General features: G+C 48.4%; 1 pseudogene; it reads right to left on the bottom strand.

The window, feature by feature from the left end:
• The window catches only part of LOC103348724 (laminin subunit beta-4-like), a 144,303-nt pseudogene that overhangs the window by 70,728 nt on the left and 52,595 nt on the right, over positions 1 to 20,980 (bottom strand).

Raw genomic sequence — 20,980 nt, 5'->3', positions numbered from 1 at the left:
GTTGTGGCGGATGGAGCATCTTTTTTTTTTTTTTTAAAGATTTATTTATTTATTTGAAAGTCAGAGTTACACAGAGAGAGAAGGAGAGGCAGAGAGAGAGAGGTCTTCCATCTGCTGGTTCACTCTCCAATTGGCTGCAATGGCTGGAGCTGGGCTGATCCAAAGCCAGGAGCCAGGAGCTTCCTCTGAGTCTCCCACATGGGTGCAGGGGCCTAAGGACTTGGGCTGTCTTCTGCTTTCCTAGGCCATAGCAGAGCGCTGGATTGGAAGTGGAGCAGCAGGGACTCGAACCTGCACCCATCCATATGGGATGGCAGCACCTGCTAAGCCACAGCACGCCCCCATGCCCCCCCCTCCCCCCGCCCGCCCAGGATGGAGGATCTTTACTAGAGCAGAAGAATACAGCCTGTGGGACACACTGTGCAGCTACTGATATGCAAAGCATGTTCTTTTCCATATCCCCAAGGAAGGGGCATGAGCTGCAGAGTGTTTTCACTGGCTTGAGCAATGGTGTGTGTTTACAGCCCTGCACCAAAGGATCTGGACTGCCTACATATTCCACAAAGTGGCACACTGACCCCTGTATTGAGGCAGAGTCAAGTGTGTCCCTTGACCCACAGCGATATCACGTGGTCTCTGCACAGTGAGAGGGAGCCATGCTGTGACCTTGACAAACACCACTCTCTGAGGACTGTTTGATTCATCACGGTGGAAAACATAACATTTCCTTCATCCAAGGGGTCTAGTTTATAGAAAAAGAACTGTAGTGGGTGTCATGTGACTTTGAGGCCCATCAGCCCTACACAGACCCCCCAAAACTGCTGATCTGGGGTGTCAGTGGAGTGGGCTCCCCTAATGAAGCAGCTGAAACATTAGCTTCACCAGCTTGGAGAGGAACCCTGACGCAGTGTGTGAAGCAGGAGGGTTAGCCATGCTCAGTCACCATTCCCAGTGACCATGGACTTTGGGCTGCTTTTCCTGACAACTTTAGGTGCTGTGGGTCTAAAGGTCTTGATCCTTGGGTGGGAACAAAAGGTTCCACTGACCAGAAACCTAAAGCCACTGCAGTCATTTTGGGCTCGCCACACCAGTAGACCAGCATTCATGGAGATCTGGGGGAGTGAGGCATGAGCTGGGAGATTTGCCTACAATTTCTGTCTCACAAAGCTCTGTGCTGTAACTCCACCACCTTGCATGCCCCATCCTGCACAGGTACTTTCCCATGATGCAGTGCATTGCATCCAGAGCTGGGAAAGATGAGCTGTCATGATGAACACGTGTAACCTGAACTACCTGTGGATACTCCATGAAGCTCCCAGAAAACCTCTCACACACTAAACCCCACCCAAACTCCACTTAGTTTGTACATTCAATTAGGGTCCACCCTCTGCCCCAGAAGTGGGACAGCTGGATGTGGAGGGCCCTCTAAGTGGCTCTTTTCATGCTTTCTCTCCTCTTGGGCACATCTCTGGCCCTCTCACGGGGAGCTTCTCTCCTCACGGGGCTACCTGCATTCAAGCTCGAATGTATTCTCACGCTCTCACTTTAAATAAATCCTGATCTCATTTTTGCTCATTATTTGTGCCTCTGCTTTGAAATCTTGTCTCAAGCAAGGGCAAGAACTTGGAATAAAGAATTGGGAAACATATTCCCCTAACAGCAGGAAGGAATTATCATAACTGGTAGGGCTGGTGCTATGTAATGGGAACATGAATATGGATGAATGAATAGGACTATGAGGAATATGGATGCCCGAGGAGGTGATCCAGTGGAACGCCCTGGGTACTCCCTAACGTGTGACCTGATGGGCAACCAGGGGCTCAGACCCCTGCGAGATGAGGGTGTGAGTCACCTCACCCCGCAGTGCTAGTTTCTACCTAGAAAGGGTAGAGAGAAGGGCAGAGGACAGCATCTGTTAGAGCCTGGGGACCAACTGTAGCAGCTGGAGGCTGTAGTTTGTCTCCCACTAATTTTCTCTTGTAAATTTCCCCAGGAGGTGTGACACATTAGAATCCTGGAGGGGGCCAGCGCTATGGCGCAGTGGGTAAAGCCACTGCCTGCAGTGCCGGCATCCTATATGGGCACTGGTTCAAGTCCTGGCTGCTCCACTTCTGATCCAATCCAGCTCTCTGCTATGGCCTGGGAACGCAGTGCAAGATGGCCCAAGTCCTTGGGCTCTTGTACCTGAGTGGGAGACCTGGAAGAAGCTCCTGGCTCCAGGCTTCAGATCGGTGGCCATTGCAGCTGGTTGGGGAGTGAACCAGCGGGTGGGAGACATCTCTCTCTGCCTCTCTTTCTTCTCTTCTGTGTAATTCTGATTTTCAAATAAATAAATAAAAATTTTTTAAGAAAAGAAAACTGGAGAAGCCAGACCTACATTAAGTGAACTCAGTGTAAGAAGCAAATGGGCAGGGTTAGCTCTGGGCATGAATTCGCATCACTGCCCAGGGCCCCAAGCTCAGAAAGACTCCATGTTTGGTTTAGTACTGTGTTAAACTAATTAATAATTTTAACTTTGAATTCATTTGGTCAGTGAGGTCTCTTGGGACAATGGAACACGCACGGGGCAGCAGAGAGGCAAACAAGATATGCCTGCGAATAACCCTTGCTGCCACATTTGCATGCAGCACACAGGATGTCCCACGGGCACAGAGTTCTGATGCACTTTCTGTGCTTGGATATTCATTCAGTGAGCTTCAGGGTGAGCGCAGGCCAAGCCTGTGCCGCTGAAGACGGAGTAAGCAGGGCTGCTGTCAGCACCAGGAAGCTGAGCTTCTGTATGAACCAGAGCTTGCTTTGAACACAGAAAGAAGGCAAAAGTTTGTAAGAAACAGAAGCAACCAAAGAGCCTATCACAGCCTTTCCTATTCACGATACTTCCTTGTGTGAGCCAGTTCTGTCCACGGAAAATGATGGGGAGGAGGAAAGAGAAAAGACGGGGCAGCTCATCGGCTCACTTCCTTTCAGGCCTCCCCAGCTCGCCAGCGCGCTGACGGCAGAGACCGCGTTTTAGAGGTGAAAGGGAAACGGCTGAGTTCCCTTTGTGCCACACCCCCACTGTTTGGGAAGAACGGCTGACCCACGTGGGTATGGCCACCAACTGACAATGCAGATAGGAATTCAATTTTGTAATCGCAGTCATCCCACACGTGAAATTACTTGTTTGTGGTTAAATTGGCATTGCATGGTGCAAAACCAGACGGTAAAAGCATCCTCATAATGTACACGTTAAATATCTCCTGACTCAGAATGGCATTGAACAGCAAAAAAATATATAAATAAAATGAGAAAAAAAATCACACTATAGCAAGCTGAGAGAAACACCATGGAAGGAGGCAGAAAGCTTTATATTTCTGTACTTTCAAGGGGCTTTCCCCCTAATCCTGCATTGTTATTTTGTTCTAGTCCTGGCAGGTGCGTATGAGCATGCAGGCAGGAAGACTCAGGGGGTGCTGGCAGCATGCTGCCAGGCCGTCTCCCCGGGGCTGGTCAGTCCACCTGGCAGCCCCTGTGAGTGTCGGCAGCTATGGCTCCCCACTGCCCTGTTCTCCTGACGATTGCCCTTGGCCGACAGGAGCCACCTCATCTGAGAGGTTACCCGCATTGCTGTGACCTCGCAGCACACAACCAACCCCTCACTAACTGGGAATACAGCAGGCTGGGCCTTGTGCCTTCATAGGGGCAGGGGGCATTGCTTGAGTGGTACATTTTGGTGCTTCCCTGGGGGATTGGGCCCAAGCAAGACTTTCCCCCAGACCCCATCCTTGCCTCAGTTTCCCCCCTTCCATAGCCTTCTTCAATCAAACACAGACCCCTGAATCCCTGCTGGGATCTCTGCTTCCAGAGCGCTCAACCTAAGACAGGGACTTCACACACACTCACACACACTCACACACACACACACACCCGTCTATAAAGCTGAACCATCATTTAACACACAAGAATGATTCTACTAAGTCTTTTTCAGTTGTACCCAACCGACTCCATGGCCCACCCATACAGAGTCAGGACCTGCAGCTCCAAATTACCCACGTGGGGGACCTGGAGCAGGGAATGTCAGAGAAAGAGAGATCTCAGGCGGGTCTTAAGGGGTGGCGTAGGCAGTCACGCAGGCACGAATGAGGAGAGGGCGCCGCTGGCCGCCTACACCGGAATCCCACCGCGTTCTCTTGGCCAGCTCCAGATTCCCTGACAGAGCTTCTCCAGGGCAGGCCCTGGAATCTGCATTGCAAACCAACTCCCTGGGTAGTACTCCTGCCCCGTACCATGTGAGGGTCACAGATCTGTGCCCCCCTGGGAGAAGGGGGCAGCGGTGACTCAGCCCTGCTCGTGTGTCTGGGCTGGATTCAGACCAAGGCTCCCCCGGGAAGTGGCGGGGAAACAGAACAAGCAGCAGGAGAACCAGCCGGGTAATAATTGGTGCGCTTGAACCCAACAGAGGGCACGCTACTCCGACCCTCTCAGCGGCAGGTCATCCTTCTTGCTCTGCAGCCCACAGCCTGCCAGAGGCCACTCTTTCTGGATACTAAAGCCCCCTGCTGCACAGTAATTGTAGGAGTGCACAGCTCATTCTCCCCACAACAATCTGAACCAGGCTCCCTGGCAATGCCTTTGTTTTCCTTCGTTCAGCCATTTCATTCACTCAAGAAGTTCTCTTAGCTACTAAGAACTACGCCAGGCGCTGGGCTTGTGAGCAAGACAGCCCAGGCCTGCGTCCATTTGTTTCTCCAACCCACCCAACTGCGTGTACACACCTAGGGATGCATGCAGTAAATGAATGGAAGAGCAAGCAGGCCCACGGTGGAGTGACTTTGAGTGAGGGATGGTTGGATGGTTGGCTACCAGGTCTTCAGAGTCCCCTCCAGGCGGCAGGAGCCAACAGGGACAAACCCCGAGCCGGGGATGTCATCCTGGCACTCATACAAGCACAGGGCAAGCACAGCCTTGCGGGTAAGTCTACCCTGGCCACAGCACCATCCTGAGGGACATGGGCATGTCTGGTCTGCAGCTGGGAGGCCAGCCCTTTCCTCAGCATTGCCTCTATTAACCAAACTGATGAGAAATTGTGAATCTACAAAGCCCGACTCGTCAATGTGCCACAATCCAGTGTTCTAGAACCTTCTACCTGGAAGCAAAATAAAGCTATGGTGTTGAGCTTGGTTCCTCTTTCCCTCTACTTCTAGCCTGGAGGATTAGCAAAGCTTATGTTGACTGGGCATTTGCACAGCCCTAAGCGCTGAACCATCTCCTTCCTCAGGGGCATTCGGCAGTGGTAGTTTAGTGATGGTTGCTTTACCTCTGGTGCCCAGCAGCACGGATGCTTTGCTTCTGATTTCTCCCAAGGACTATGTTTCCTTTGTCAAAGGAGAAGTCACCTCCTCATTGCTGGAATGACTCAGTTGCATCATATTTGGGCAAAGCTGTTGCCAACAGCTTCAAAAGGAAATAAATGGCAGTCGCAGTGATCATCCAAGGTATCAATTTTACCACAGTTTGAGAGTATCAGAGGATACTGTCATTGAAAAGGTAATCACGATTCTCATTTAATAGCTTCAGGGAGAAGCAATGCAAGTCGTTTATCATCTTCTTGTCGCTCTGTGAAAACAAGAGAGTCTAAGACCACATGCTGAGTTTTCTCTTAAAGGATGCTACACTAGTGAAAGTGCAAGCTGAGGAAAATACTTCACTTGGGTCTCTGGTTTTGTGGGCTTTAAAAAGAGTACAAGGGCCAGTGCCGGCATCCCATCTGGGGAATGGTTTGAGTCCCAGGCTGTTCCACTTCCAATCCAGCTCCCTGTTCATGCACCTGGGAAAGTAGCAGAAGATTGACCAAGTGCTTGGGCCCCTGCACTCATGTGGGAGACCCAGAAGAAGCAGCTCCTGGCTCCTGGCTTTGGCCTGGCCCAGCCCCTACCATTGTGGCCATTTGGGGAATGAATCAGTGCATGGAAGATCTCTCTCTGCTCTCTCTCCAACTCGGCCTTTCAAACAAATAAATAAATCTTTTTTTTTTTTTGACAGAGTAGACAGTGAGAGAGAGAGACAGACAGACAGACACAGACAGAGAGAAAGGTCTTCCTTTTTGTGGGGAGCAACTGGGAGCAACTCGGACTAGGCTAAGTTACTGGAATTAAGACTTATTCTATGCATCTGCTCTCCCACAATATGGCGCTGGGAGAGGAGGAAACAGCTTCTACACAGCTGCCTCCAGTTCAACCAATAAACTGTAGGACCTGCTCCTGATTGGAGGAGAGCAGCGTACTCGGCGTGTGGGTAGCAGAGTTGGGATTGGTGGAAGAGGACTATAAAGGAGGAGAGAGACAACATGCACCAGGAACATCTAGAGGAACACGTGTGCAGCCCCCGAGAGAGCCGGCCGGCGGTGTGCCGCTCCCCCGCGGAAGTGGGGAAAGTGGCAGGGGGAACCGCCCTTCCATGGAGGTGGAAGGGTCGGTAGCCAACCCGGGAAGAACCAGCAGCAAACCCGGGGAGGGCCGAGCAAACAAAAGAACAGCACAGGGTCCTGTGTTGTTCCTCCACGAAGATGGGGAGCGACACTTTTGCCGTTGGTTCACCTTCCAATGGCCGTCATGGCCGGTGCACCGTGCTGATCCAAAGGCAGGAGCCAGGTGCTTCTCCTGGTCTCCCATGTGGGTGCAGGGCCCAAGCACCTGGCCCATCCTCCACTGCCCTCCCTGGCCACAGCAGAGAGCTGGCCTGGAAGAGGGGCAACCGGGACAGAATCTGGCGCCCCGACTGGGACTAGAACCTGGTGTGCCGGCACCGCTAGGCGGAGGATTAGCCTAGTGAGCCACGGCACCGGCCACAAATAAATAAATCTTAAAAAAATTTAAAAGTTCAAATGCTATGTTTTCATGGGAAATCTTTAGAAGAACGTTGAAGAAAAGCCAACAATAGGCATAGTATGGAGATTCAAAGACCACTAGCCCTCAGTTTATAGACCTGGCTCTTAGACATTCCCCAGAGAGCTTGTGCCAGCACAGCCAAATGCCACCCCTCAAACCAAAGCAGGTGAGCCATAATTATGCACCTCCAGGTTCCTTAAAACCCTCATTTTTTTTAATTTTTGACAGGCAGAGTGGACAGTGAGAGAGAGAGAAAGTTCTTCCTTTTGCCGTTGGTTCATCCTCCAATGGCAGCCGCGGCCGGCACATCGCGCTGATCCAAAGGCAGGAGCCAGGTGCTTCTCCTGGTCTCCCATGCGGGTGCAGGGCCCAAGCACTTGGGCCATCCTCCACTGCACTCCCAGGCCACAGCAGAGAGCTGGCCTGGAAGAGGGGCAACTGGGACAGAATCCGGTGCCCCGACTGGGACTAGAACCCGGTGTGCTGGCACCGCAAGCGGAGGATTAGCCTAGTGAGCCACGGCGCCGGCAAAACCCTCATTTTTAAAGGGCTTCTCTTGCATATTATCTCCATGGTCCTCAGCTGCCCACCAAGACAGCCTCTCCAAGGGTCCCATGTCTCCAAATCTACCCCACCCGCATATCAGTGGTTATTTCATTACCGAATTTACCAATATAATTTTTTCATTTCACAGTTTCCCTGTTGATCCGGAGCTTGCAGCTCTGATCAGCTATGGCCACTTCAGGAATCTGAATAGCATTTGCTATTCAGACACCCCGCCATGCTCCTTGACCAGCCCATGGGCCCCTCGGTGAGGGGGGACCCTTATAATGTCTATTTTTTTCACCCATCTTGTTCATCTTGTAACACCAAATTATTGTTTTATTTTACTAATATCAGAGAAAGCATGTTATGGAATTAATGTTAAGCCAATACTCTCTTAGGTCCATCAATATTAGCTTATTGTGACTTAAAACCATATGTTTTCTCTGAGTTGTTTCTGTAATAAACCAGTGCGTCCCCCTTCCCCCCCCCCCAAACTGTACAGGAACCACCTGGGGATCTTGTTAAAATGCAAAGCTGATTCCGTGGTCTGGATTGAGCCAGGCTTCTAATGAGCTCCCAGGTGATGGAAATATTGCTAGTGCAGACTCCATTCAGAGAAGCCAAGACGACTATATAAAAGGATACTGCATTTTTATATCCTTTTGGAGAGCCATATGAAAGTTCATTGTAATTATTCTTAGTTCTACAGCTAGAGTATTAAAATAATTATTCATGAGATGCAGTCTTGGGCTCATCTCCATATTTCCACCTCCAACCTTTCTCTTTTTTTGTCACCTCTTAAATTCTTATCCATTGCATACTGCTGTCCCTTACAACTCAGCCGATGGCAGAAGTTTGCAAAAATACTGAGGACAGTCTTCACCATGTCCTTTCCACGCTCACACAGCTTCAATGAGCTCACTTTGTCCAAAGAACAGAATTTCGCCTCCTTATTGGGAGACTGTAATTTTCTTTTCTGATCTTTCTTCCCCGTATGAACTCCCTGCCGTGCCCATGAAAACGCGTGCGTTGTTTCTTCTCTGAGCTGTAACTGAAAACTTTCTCTGGCTTCACTGCCTGGTCATCCAGCCCGCCCACTGAAACCCTTCTTGTTTCAAGTCTCAGGTCAGATTTTCTTCTGCCTGTGTATTAAGTCCATTCATAAGAGTTCACTCAAGGCTCAGAAACGCCAACACTCAGGGACTTTCCTGGTCACAGGGAGCTGCCTCTGCCCTGCTCCATCTGGAGATACAAGCTATAGTAAAAGCTCCTGCGATTAGTGACCCCTAACTGACCCCTTCTAAAGCCTTAACCTGGAGCTCAGGTGGACATCTTAATGAGCTCAGGGCAAGAGACTGGAAACCAGATGCACCTGGGTTTTCATCGACCCTTCACTGTCCACCAGGGCTATGCCTTTGACCTCGTTATTCAACCTCTCTTATGGTTTCCTTCATCTGGAAATGAGAGATGAAAATACTTGGTTTGGAGAGATAAAAGAGATAATCCGTGAGGGTTCCTGAAAAAGTTCAAGGAAAAATGAAAGCAAAAGAGACATTTGTTGTGGCTCAAGAACTTCTGAAATCCGTGCGTTGTTTTTTTCATCATATGCCTTTCCATGAACTTTTTGAAGGATCCTCGCATATAATGGGTGAGGCACAGAGCAAGAATACAGAATTTTTATTTACAATACCGCAGTAACAGCAATATAGGGAGCATTTCACAAATATTTGTTAAATGCACGTGCAAGTAATTTAATGGTGCCAAACTTACATCTTTTCTATTACCACACACTTACATGCTTTTTCTATTTTTCTATTACTACACCCCTGCATATAAACTTACATATTTTCTATTGCAGTGGAAGAGGAAAATCATTCCTATTACCGCCTTTTCAACATAGTTATCAATGCTTTTCCTCCCTTGGGTCATGGGTTGCCACTTTCCAGCCTTTTAAGAGAAATTCCTGATGCTTCGCGCCTTTGCTGTATCCTCAGCTTTCTTCTCTCAGCCAGGGAGGGAGCAGTAAGGATTCCTGTCTTGGGGAACACGACCCCTAACAAACAAACTTCATGTTTTTTCTGACGCTGCCATCACAGTCCCTGCTTCAGACCAATGCCAGCATACTGGATACTGTTTGTTTAGCTGTTTGTCCACACCCACCACACGGCAAGTATTGAACACCAGTCCATCTGCTTTAGATGACTATATTTGCATTTTCTTGTCTAAAAGCCTGGGAGATCTTGCATTTGTAGTTAGGGTCTGAATATCAATACCAGTATTCCTTCCCCAAAGTCTTTTTCCCCCCAGTCTCCGTCATAAAGATGCAATGTGGAAAACCATGAAGAACAATCTAGACACAGGCCGGCGTCATCCTGATTCCCCCACCACAGCTGTGTGGCTAAGCAGGGACCACAAGAGCCCATGCTGCTGCTTCAGGCAGTGAAAGAGCAGGTGCATCCCCCACCCACCCCACACCATGGGTGTCTAGATAAGAAAGGGATCCTAGGAAGTAACTTGGCTACTGGAACCTGGTATGAGATCCCCTGTTGGCTTTCAAAAATTTTATTTCATTTGAGGCAGAGAGAGAGAGCGAGAGAGAGAGCGAGCACACTCCCGTCTGCTGGTTGCCTCCTCAAATGCACACACTCGAGTCAGGTCTCCCATGTGGGTGGCAGGGGCACAGGCAGCTGAGCCATCACTGCTGCCTCCCCGCGTCTCTGGTCCTAACCACCAGGCTCAACACCCACTGCACTTGCTTTCTTCACCCATACAGTCCTGCCTTTAGCACTCACTTGTGCACACTTCCTCTCCTTAAAGACTCTCTCTCTACACCTGTATCCCTCTTGCCCTTGCCATTTTCCTGTCTTTGGCTAGAGCCGCGTTCCTGAGACTCGTCCCTACCTTATTTCTTCATTCACTAGCAGACATCTCATAAATGTCCTACTATGTGTCAGGCATGGTACTGGGCACCAAGGCAACAATGGTGACTGCAATGCATACCCCACCTCCTACAGATCACAGCGCTGTGAGAGAGACAGAGGTAGCCATTGAACACATTTTACTAGACGGCTGCTTTGAAAGAGAAGTCAAGCCTGCTGTGTCCCAGTCGGATCCCATTCATGCTTTGTACTGGAACTGGGATACAAAGGTTAACAAAGCACAGACCCTGTCCTCAAGAACGTGTGCAATCTGCAGTTTCAGAAAACAATCAATTCCACTTGGACGGCATCCGTGGGGGCACAGGCATTTTTTTCTAGATGCCTCAACTGTGATGTCAAATGAGAGTGCTGTATGGGAGCCTCAAAGAGCTCATAGGAAAATAGAATGACAAGAGAATGCACATTTCCACGAGGTTTTTGGATCTCCCTTGTATTTATCTACCAGTGCACCATGAAATCTGTAGGAAGAATAAATGAGCTATGAACTAAAGGCACCAGTCCTTGGAGCAGCATGGCTTCCTCTGCATCGTAGAGCTGGAAATTCAAGGGGGGAACCTGGCAGCTGTGGCCAGTGACGTGTGGGAGACATTCACACTGCTCACCCATTGGTGAGCACCTGGGAGAAAATGTGACCCATCACACAAGATCCAGAGGGGGTCTGAGTGCGAAGCAAGGGACAAAAATCCTTTACTCCATAGCGCGTCAGAATAAAATGTGCCTTGATGTGCAAAAGATGAATATTGCTATACAACCTTATCGTTCGCACGGCTGACTTACACGTTAGGGTAAGCTCCTCCACCTCCACAGTCACAGGGAGAACATCGTGGAGGGGGTTTCCCAGTCCCCAGTGTCCAACCTGCAGAGAGAAAAGGCTCAGGTGGTTCCGGCTACAAGGGGTGGGATGCTGACCTCAGGACAATGCAATGGCCACGGATCGAATAGGTAAACAGCCCGAGCAGGCGTCACACACAAGCCTTCCTTGCCTGCATACTTGGTCATGCTCTCCAGGAACACACACCTCTCATCGCCAGGACTTCAGGGAAAGGGCCAGCAGGGCTGGCAGCATCTGTGTATTGTCTGTCTCTAGGCAAAGTGCAATGGATGTGGAAAACATCTCTAGTAGCAGCAGTTCTCGTACAAGCTGGGTCATTTAAGGCCTGCTGGAGAAGTTCTTCTCCCAGCCTATTTGCAACAGCTGTAATACAGCCAACAGGCTCCTTTACCACAGCTGCTACTGGGGATTTTACTTCCACAATCCTGAGATGCTTGGGGGCAGAACAATCCACCAAGCTGACTTTGAGACATTATTTGAGTCTCGCAGTCTAGTCTCCATTTGTTTATAAATCAGTTGTTTTCACATAATGTGAACCCCTGATGGAGTCAGCTCTGATGTTTAGAACTTTTTCATCTTTGCAATACCTGGGACTTTATGACATACAAATGGCTGCTGAGATACAAACGACTATTTCTAAGTGTGATGACTCTTAGTATAAAATGCTCAGAGAAGTCCTTCCCCCTCAAATCTCAGCTGAACCTGCTCAGATAAATTTTATTTATTTGTTTATTTAGTTAGTTGACAGGTAGAGCCATAGACAGTGAGAGAAAGACAGAGGAAAGGTCTTCCTTCTGTTGGTTCACCTCCAAATGGCCACTACGGGCGGCGCTGCGCTGATCTGAAGCCAGGAGCCAGGTGCTTCTTCCTGGTCTCCCATGTGGGTGCAGGAGCCCAAGCACTTGGGCCATCCTCCACTGCCCTCCTGGGCCACAGCAGAGAGCTGGACTAGAAGAGGAGCAACCGGGACTAGAACCCGGCACCCATATGGGATGCTGGTGCCTCAGGTGGAGGATTAACCTAGTGCACTACAGCATCGGCCCCATCAGATAAAATTTAGACTTCAACAAGCATGAGACTCTTATTTGAAATGGTTTTAGTTAGGTATCCAAAAGTTTTTGAAGATTTTATTTGAAAGCCAATATGAGAGAGAGAAAGAGAGAGAGAGAGAGAGAGAGAGAGAGAGAGAGGCTGAGTCTCCATCTGCTGGTTCACTCCCCATATGGCCATAATGGCCAGGGTTGAGCCCTGCTGAAGTCAGGAGCCTAGAGCTCCATCTAGGTCTCCATGTTGGTGGCAGGTGCTCAAGTATTTGGGTCATCCTCAGCTGCTTTTGCAAGCTCATTAGTAGGGAGCTGAATCAGAAGAGGAGCATCCATGTTTCAAACCGGTCTTCTTATGGGATGCTGGGATCAGAGGCAGTGGCTTAACTCACTGTACAACAACACCTATTCAAACTATCCAAAAGCTTTTGTTGTCTTGGTAAAATTTCCTGCTGAATTTTTAGTCAAAAAATTATTTAAAAAATTAAACATTGGTATAATTTGTAGCAAAAGGCTTTTAATGTTTATTAGTCAGTTTTCCTTTGCAACAATGACATACCTAGGGAAACTAACTTTATACAGAGACAGGGTTTATGTAGTTCATAGTTTTGGAGGGTCAACAGTGGCCCCACTGGCTTGGCCACTGTGAGGAGGGAGGATGGCAGTGACGGATCCCATGGTGAGGCAGGAATCAGAGGGTGGCTGGGCCTGACTCCAGCTTTTATACCCAACCAACCTGTACGAACTGCCTTCTGACAACAGAACCCCCATGATGTAAGGACCTCCCCACGCCCCTCCTCCAGCCAGCATATTCAGATTATTTCTACCCCCTTCTTACTATTAACAAATGACTTTAGGGCTTAATATCCCCATGAGTGTGAGAGCCAGACTATGTCCAACCAGAGCAGAGTTTCTCCCCAAGCTAAACTTCGGTTTAAGAAAAAAAAAGTGACACAAAATGTTTTGCTCACACAAAGTTGTGAAATTTCCCTCTAGGCTGGGTTTTGATGCTGCCACATTGGCCGCCCCAGGCCTGTCGAGGGCGACACCAGATAGAGGAGGGTGTGGGGCACCTGAAAGACCCCTGGGCTTGGCATCCTAGACAATTCCCCCACGGGGTGGCCCCTGCTCAGCTCTTTCACTTCTACAAACACAACTGAGTCTCAGTGAACATGTGCAGGCTATCAGCCTGGGACTGACGTTGTCTGATGGATCTGATTAGATCTTGGTACCAGCCATGCAACCTTCTTGGTGATACACACACGTGCATAGAGATTGTCCCGGCTGACTTCTCTTTAGGTAAAACATCCAGGTTCCTTGCCAGGCAGTATCTTAGAGACCTGTCTTCCACAGAGGCTCTTCCCTGCTTCTTTTTCCCCTCCACTGCCTCATCCTAATATGTCTTCAGTAAAATGATTTCAGCTATTAGGGCCATACCACATGTCCGTAGGCATGTGTTTCTTATTTATCAGTCCCATTTCTTTCAGACACATCAAGGTCACTGTTCTTTTATTAGATTAAGTTTTTGTTTTCTTCCTTCTAAAATGTCATGGTGGGCTGCCAGGGCTGGAGAACAAAGAAAACAGTTGGACTTGAACTCCCAGATTGTACAGCACATTTCTTCCAGAGTGAAAATGTTTTATTTTACTAATTTCAGAACACACACACTCATTTATTTGGCGGAGTCTGTGAAAAATTCAGGAGTTTATTTCCCACAAGGATCTAAACCTAAACCTAGGGTTTTTTTGTTTGTTTGTTTGTTTGTTTTAAGATTTATTCATTTGAAAGTCAGTTAGAGAAAGAGAGGCAGAGACAGAGAGATCTTTCATCCACTGGTTCACCGCAGAAATAGCTGTAATGGCCAGGGCCAGGGCTCAGGCCTGGCCAAAGCCAGGAGCTTCATCTGGGTCTCCCATATGGATGACAGGGGCCAAACACTTGGGCAACCCCCCGCTGCTTTCCTCTGGCCACAAGCAGGGAGCCGGATCAGAAATGGAGCAGTGGGGGCTTGAACTAGTGCTCATATGGAATTCTGGCATCGCAGGTGGTAGCTTTCCTGGCTATGCCACAACACCAGCCCCTGTTTGTTTTTTAAAGCTTTCACCCAAGGGTTTTGCATTGTGGCAGAGTGGGTTAAGCTTCTGCCTGCAATGCAATGCTGGCATCCTATATCAGAGTGGGAGTTCAAGTGCTAGGTGTTCTACTTTAGATCCAGCTTCCTGCTGGTGCGCCTGAGAGAGCAGCAGGAGATGGTCCAAGTCCTGGGACCCCTGCTACTCATGTGGGAGACCTGGAAGAAGCTCCAGGCTTCTGGATTCAGCCTGGCCTTGTTGCAGCAGTTGCAGCCTCCTAGGGAGTAGACATTTGCATCGCTCTATAAAGGAAAATGATAGACGATATACATGAAGCGTCCTTTGCAGTGTGGACCAGTGGCATAAGCCCGGCAGGAGCGCTGGCCTGTTCCCAGCGCTGACAGCAGCAGGCCGGGAGCACAGCACACAGAATTAGTCTCAGTACCCTTATTGTATCCAACCCTGCCTAGGACATCCCGCACCAGCCACTTCCGGGGCCTCTCCCTGGTTCTCCTGGGGGGGGGGGGGTCTGTGAGGAGGAGACAGGCACACGTAAGAGATGTGCAAACTGCAATGCTGGCACAGGTGGCCCGGTGCTGCTGCCCAAGGCGGGTGACTGACAGCAAGAAGCCTCTACGCATCGCGGTTATGATAACAGCCCCTTCACTGGCAGCCACGTTCCTCATTTCAGTTTTCTTCTCCCTCTTTCTTATGACTTTGTTATTTAAAGTGCTTTTTATTTATTAATTTGAGAGACAGACGGAGAGAGTAAGACACAGGGGGTGGGGCACGAGCGCCGAGAGAGAGAGCAAGCGCCGAGAGAGAATGAGCTCCTATCTGCTGCCGGCTCACTCCCCAAATGCCCACAGTTGTCCAGGGGAACCAAAGCCAGGAGCCAGAAGCTCAAGGCAGGTCTCTCACTTTGGTGGCAGGGACCCAATGACTTGAGCCACCACCACTGCCCGCCAGGGTCTGCGTTAGCAGGAAGCTGGACGCAGGAACTGTGGCTGGGTAATAGACACACACTCTCTTTTGTGGACATGGGCATCCTAGTTCGCACTTTAACTGTTAACACCACACACCTGCCCTTGCCTTGCTACCTTTCCTCTATCTGCTCCACCCACAGACGTCTCTCAGTCTCACTGTGCTGCGAAGGTTTGCGAAGTTCCATTACCAGAGCAGCGTATCTACCTGCTCTGCCCAAACGTCCATCAACTGACAGGTGCGTAAGTAACTTGTGTCAGTTATGTGCTCAGCAATAAAAAGAGATCAAGGACTGACACATGCTACCGCATGGATGCAGCTCAAAATTCTTATGCTCAGTGAGGTAAGCCAGGCACAAAAGATGACCTGCTGTGTGACCCAGCTTGTATGAGTGTCCACAATAGGTAAATCTACAGTGACAGAAAGAAGATGGGGCTTGCTCGGGGCTGCGAGAAGTGGAGAATAGGGATAAGGTAGCTAAAGGGAATGAATGGAGGGTTTCTTAGTGGTGGTAGTGGGGATTAAATACATACAAGGGAACTTTCAAAAGCTCATGGGAAATGGAATTAAAACTAGGTTTACGGGGCCGGCTCTGGGGCGCACTAGGTTAATCCTCCGCCTGTGGTGCAGGCATCCCATATGGCTGCCAGTTCTAGTACCAGTTGCTTCTCTTTCAGTCCAGCTCTCTGCTGTGGCCCAGGAAGGGGGTGGAGGATGGCCCAGGTGTTTGGGCCCTGCACCCGTGTGGGAGACCAGGAAGAAGCACCTGGTTCCTGGCTTCGGATCAGCATAGTCCTGGCTGTTGCAGCCATTTGGGGAGTGAACCAACGGAAGGAAGACTTTCCCTTTGTCTCTGTCTCTCACTGTCTGTAACTCTACCTGTCAAATAATAAAAAAAATTACCAATAAACTAGGTTTACCTTGGTGCAAAAGCATTTTGAAACCCACGCATATAAGGGGTCTTCAAAACATTTGTGAAAAATACATAATATGGAAAAACTAGGCATAGGTTTCAAAATTACTTGGCACCACATAAAGCGTATCTTTCAATTTATTTTTCCATACACTTTTTGGAGTATTCTCCCAACATGTGAAATTTACCATCAGCACCATTTTTAAACAAACAGTTCAGTTGTACATCCACTTTGCTGTGCAAACAAGCTCAGAACTCTTTCCATTTTGCAAAATCAAAAGTCTTGATTCATTGAGTGATATCTCCCTCCCTGCTCTGCTCCTGGAAACCCACACTACTCTCTCTCCATGATTTTGCTTCCCCTGTGTAGCTCACCTAAGTGGAGTTATGCAGCACCTGTTTGTTTGCGACCAGCTTATTCATTTAGCATCACATCCTTACGGTGCCCCCACATCAGAGCATGTGTTGGGTGTTTCCTTCTCTTTAAGGTCGACTAATATTTCTTTTTTGAGTACATCCCACAGTTTGCTTGTGCAGGCATCCATTGACAGACAAGGGTTACACACACTTTCTGACTACTGTAAATGATGTAGCTATGAATGTGGATGTACAAATATCTCTTCAAAACCCTGCTTTCAGCACTTTGGGGGCATATACCTGCAAGTGGGGCTTCTTTTGGAGTGATGAACATTTTCCAAGATTTTGTAGATGGCTATATAACTTTGCATACACTAAAATCATTGCATTGTCTCCTTTAGAGTGTGAACTGTATGGTATAGGAAGCTATCTGAGTAAATATGCACACACACACAGAGGCACACAAAGCACAAAACAATGTCTGACCTATTCTCTGAGAACACCAGGTTACTTAAGGAGCCAGGGAGAAGATAGGGAGCTGGAAGGAGGAAAAGGCTTGACTCAACAATTCGTTAGCATGATGCTTAATTTGCTGTTAAACCCAAGAAGCGCATGTGAGTGCAGAAAGAGGCTGCCTGCTGCCCTCTCAACATGCAAACAATCTGCAGCTCCTTATATGGGCAAAAACACGGAGCAGGATCTGCACCACCGGGAAATCAGTGACCCACATGCCCGGGGAACCTGCAGCTCTAAGCCTCTGCGATCCTGTAGCCACCCGTCTGCCCTGATGGCCCCAGGAAGCCGCGGGGGTTCTTCCACTTCTCTCACCCCTTCCTTGATTCTTTGCGTTTTCTTCTCAGAGAACCAATGAGTCAATGCTGGGGCGAGAGGCTGAGAAAAGGCATTGAAAAGGACATCACCGGTTGGAAACTGCCCAAGAACCCATACGTTTTGCAGAAATGCGTAATGTAAGCAATAACTTAATGATGGAAGCAATAATGCTTAATAATGTAAGCAATAATGTAAAGGGCCCTATTGGAGACCATTTTCCTATAGGTTTCGTAATATGGCCTTAACTTTTCTAGGCTTTTACTGGCAGGGGAAGTGTGTGCGCCCCCTGCTGGTCCTTTATGGTATGCCAGCAAAACACAGAAAAAAACTTGCTCGGGTTCCACCGGACGCACGGCATTCCAGGGGCGCCAGGGCTTGGATATTTACCCTGACAAAAGTTGAGGGCGGAGGAGGAGACATCTGCAAACTCTAAAACGCACGCGGGTGGGTGGCCCTGCCCCTGGGGCTTACCATAGCAGCCGCAGGTTCGGAGGCACTCAGCCCGTAGTGGTTGGCTTTGCACCTGTCCCACTTGGCTCTCTTCACGCTCTCCTTGCACAAATCCCAGGGCCAGCTCGGAATGGAGTGGATGCCACCGAACACAGTCCTGTCAGGGTCACATTCACAAGCCGGAAACAGACATGCATTGTCTTAGTCGCAAATTGTGGGAAAACGTTTGTGCATTTTACCCACGCTAGAATGATTTTGTCTAAATGATAAAATATGTCTAAATAATCAGGGCTCAGTGGGTTAAGGCACACCACAGCCCATGTCCAAGTACTGGTTGGAGTCCCAGCTGCTCCACTTCCCATCTAGTTTCCTGCTGATGCTCCTGGGGAAATCAGTGGAAGATGGCCCAAGTACTTGAGCCCCTGTTACCCATGTGGGAGATCTGATGGAGTCTCCAGCTCCTGGCTTCAGCATGATGGAGCCCTGGCTATTGTGGCCATTTGGGGAGTGATCAATGGATGGGAAGTAGCAACCTCCTCTCCCCTAACAACTCAAGAGTGGAGCGCCATAGGAACAGGCTGCTAACAGCATGGACAATTCCAGAGAGTAGAGCAAGAACCAGGTGGAAGTGACAAAAAGTAGAGCTAGACTGAGGACAAGGAAGAACTCGACAGCTAGGCCTGCACTTGCTGGGGCTTTGAAGTAGAGGACAAGCAGGTGAGCGTGCATGACATGACCACCAAGGTCCCTCGTACCCTTGCAATACTGTGTTTCCAAGGGATCCCACCTCATTTAAGGACTGCAAGGAACACAACTAATGAATAACCTGACTTTAAGGAACAATCATGTTCACCTTGATATGTGTTTGCTTTGAATTGATTAAAAAAACAACATCCTCAAATATAAGGCTACATCTATATAGCAACCATTTAGGCTAGGGAGTTCAGTGGAAAAATCCAACCAAACTAGCTATTGAGTGTAGGTAAGCGTTTCATTGTCTGACAGAATCTTTCAACTTCCAAGAGTTATTAAATTGTGACTGGTGATAAAATCTTACTACAGCAAAACAGCGTTTGGTTCTGTTTAGTTTGGAAAAGCCACGGTTTTCTTCTAATGAAAGCCAGTTGCTTCCAGAAAGGGAGGAGAGACTGGATTCATTTTAGAAGTGGCCGAAAGGAAAAAAAGCACAACTTTATTTGGGAGAGACTCCAACGACTCCACACTGAGTTCCACAGTGTAATTTAATTATGCACAGAAGTGGCCTTTGGGAAAAGGACGTGGGCGAGTGGAGAGCAGTTTGAAATAAGCCTTTGTCATGGCTTTTACGAGAGATGTACAATCAAACCTCTTGGTGTCACACAATTTAATTCCAGAAAACCTTCATTATCAATGATCAAGTCTATCCAATCTTTGTTTTTCTGCGTCATGTTTAACTGAGTCTTCACTGTGGAAGACTTAAAATTAGTCAACTCGTATGCCTGGAATTTGTTTATGTAAATATTTAGGTTCAGACAAGGCCAACTTAGAGAAACCTTACATGAGCATGCTACTGAATCTTCTCGGCACACGTCATGTGTATATACCACACAAACAAGTATTTGCATAAACTGGGAAGAATCATGGCCTCTCATGGTATAGTCTGTTAAAAACGCCTTAGTGGCATTTCATGGGAAAACTCCTGTTTACAAAGAGTGACTTCTTAATTTTCTGCCAGGGACACTAGTTTTCTTTCCTTGGTTTCTTTCTCTCTCTCTCTCTCTTTTTTTTTTTTTTAAATTTTTTGTTTGACAGGCAGAGTGGACAGTGAGAGAGAGAGAGAGACAGAGAGAAAGGTCTTCCTTTGCCGTTGGTTCACCCTCCAATGGCCACCGCGGCCGGCGCCCCGGCAGCACACCGCGCTGATCCTAAGGCAGGAGCCAGGTACTTCTCCTGGTGTCCCATGGGGTGCAGGGCCCAAGCACTTGGGCCATCCTCCACTGCACTCCCTGGCCACAGCAGAGAGCTGGCCTGGAAGAGGGGCAAGCGGGACAGAATCCGGCGCCCCGACCGGGACTAGAACTCGGTGTGCCGGTGCCGCAAGGCGGAGGATTAGCCTAGTGAGCCACGGCGCCGGCCCCCTTGGTTTCTTTCAAAAGCACCACCAAGTGTTTCTTAAGGGACAAAACTTAGGCCAACGCGTTCAAAATATCATGTTTATTGTTTCCAGAACTCTTTCTAAATTCCTAGATTATCTGTTTCAAAACACTTTGTATTTCTCTGACTCTACCCAAGAGAGCAATTTCATCTTATTTCTTACAGCTACACATCTTTTAAAACGTGAATAAATGTTGTGAGTGCGCGTGTGTTTATATCCATGATTATAGATTCTGATAAAACTATAGGACACTTAGGAAATTGCTCTCAAAATATTTTTTCTGAGAACCAATTCTTTGTATCAGCTCTGGACAAGAGGTCACTCCAGGCGAATTTCATGCAGTCAAGTGCCTACTGAGTAATCTGGGCAAAACACACCATTGATACTTATTCCATATTGCGATCCTTTCAAGTGTGAAATCCAGGAGACTGAATATATTCAGGTGGCCATGAAATCCCTCAGGATTAAGACTTTATTTTCTGTATCATGATTATAAAAGTTGGCAGGTTACTCCTCGCGTGCTTGCGTGCTTTGACATTCCATTGATGGGAAAGCCTAAGAAGCAGGATTTCTGGGTGTTGGGAGAGACAGTCCTCCATGGGCCCTGGGTGTCCTGAACTTTCTGGCTGAGAATCCCAATAACACAAGACCCTGCCTGCTCCCATACACCCAGGCCTGCTTCTGTTTGCTGTAAAAACAGTGAATCCCCAAACTCAAGGTTCCTCAGCTTTGACATAAACTCATTAAGTGTAGATTTTCCACCTGGTGTCCTTTGTGTCAGTCCCTAGGGGATCCAGGTCATTACAATGATCTTGTTACTTGCTGCTTCATAAGTAATGAGGTCTTTGATCTTTGGGTCTTTGGCTAGGAATTGCCTGTCTTTTACCAGCATCTATGAAACAGTAACAACATGTTAGATAGTAAGCAGATCTCTGGCCCAGAGACCCAGTTACTAACACTGGCTATTGGAAATCAGATTGGAGTATTTATCTAGGCAACAATGACTTTGGTGC

Source organism: Oryctolagus cuniculus, chromosome 3 (assembly GCF_964237555.1).
Source record: "Oryctolagus cuniculus chromosome 3, mOryCun1.1, whole genome shotgun sequence".
Lineage (NCBI taxonomy): Eukaryota > Metazoa > Chordata > Mammalia > Lagomorpha > Leporidae > Oryctolagus > Oryctolagus cuniculus.
Note: the sequence above shows the minus strand (reverse complement) of the source record. Positions and strands in the feature narration are given on the sequence as shown.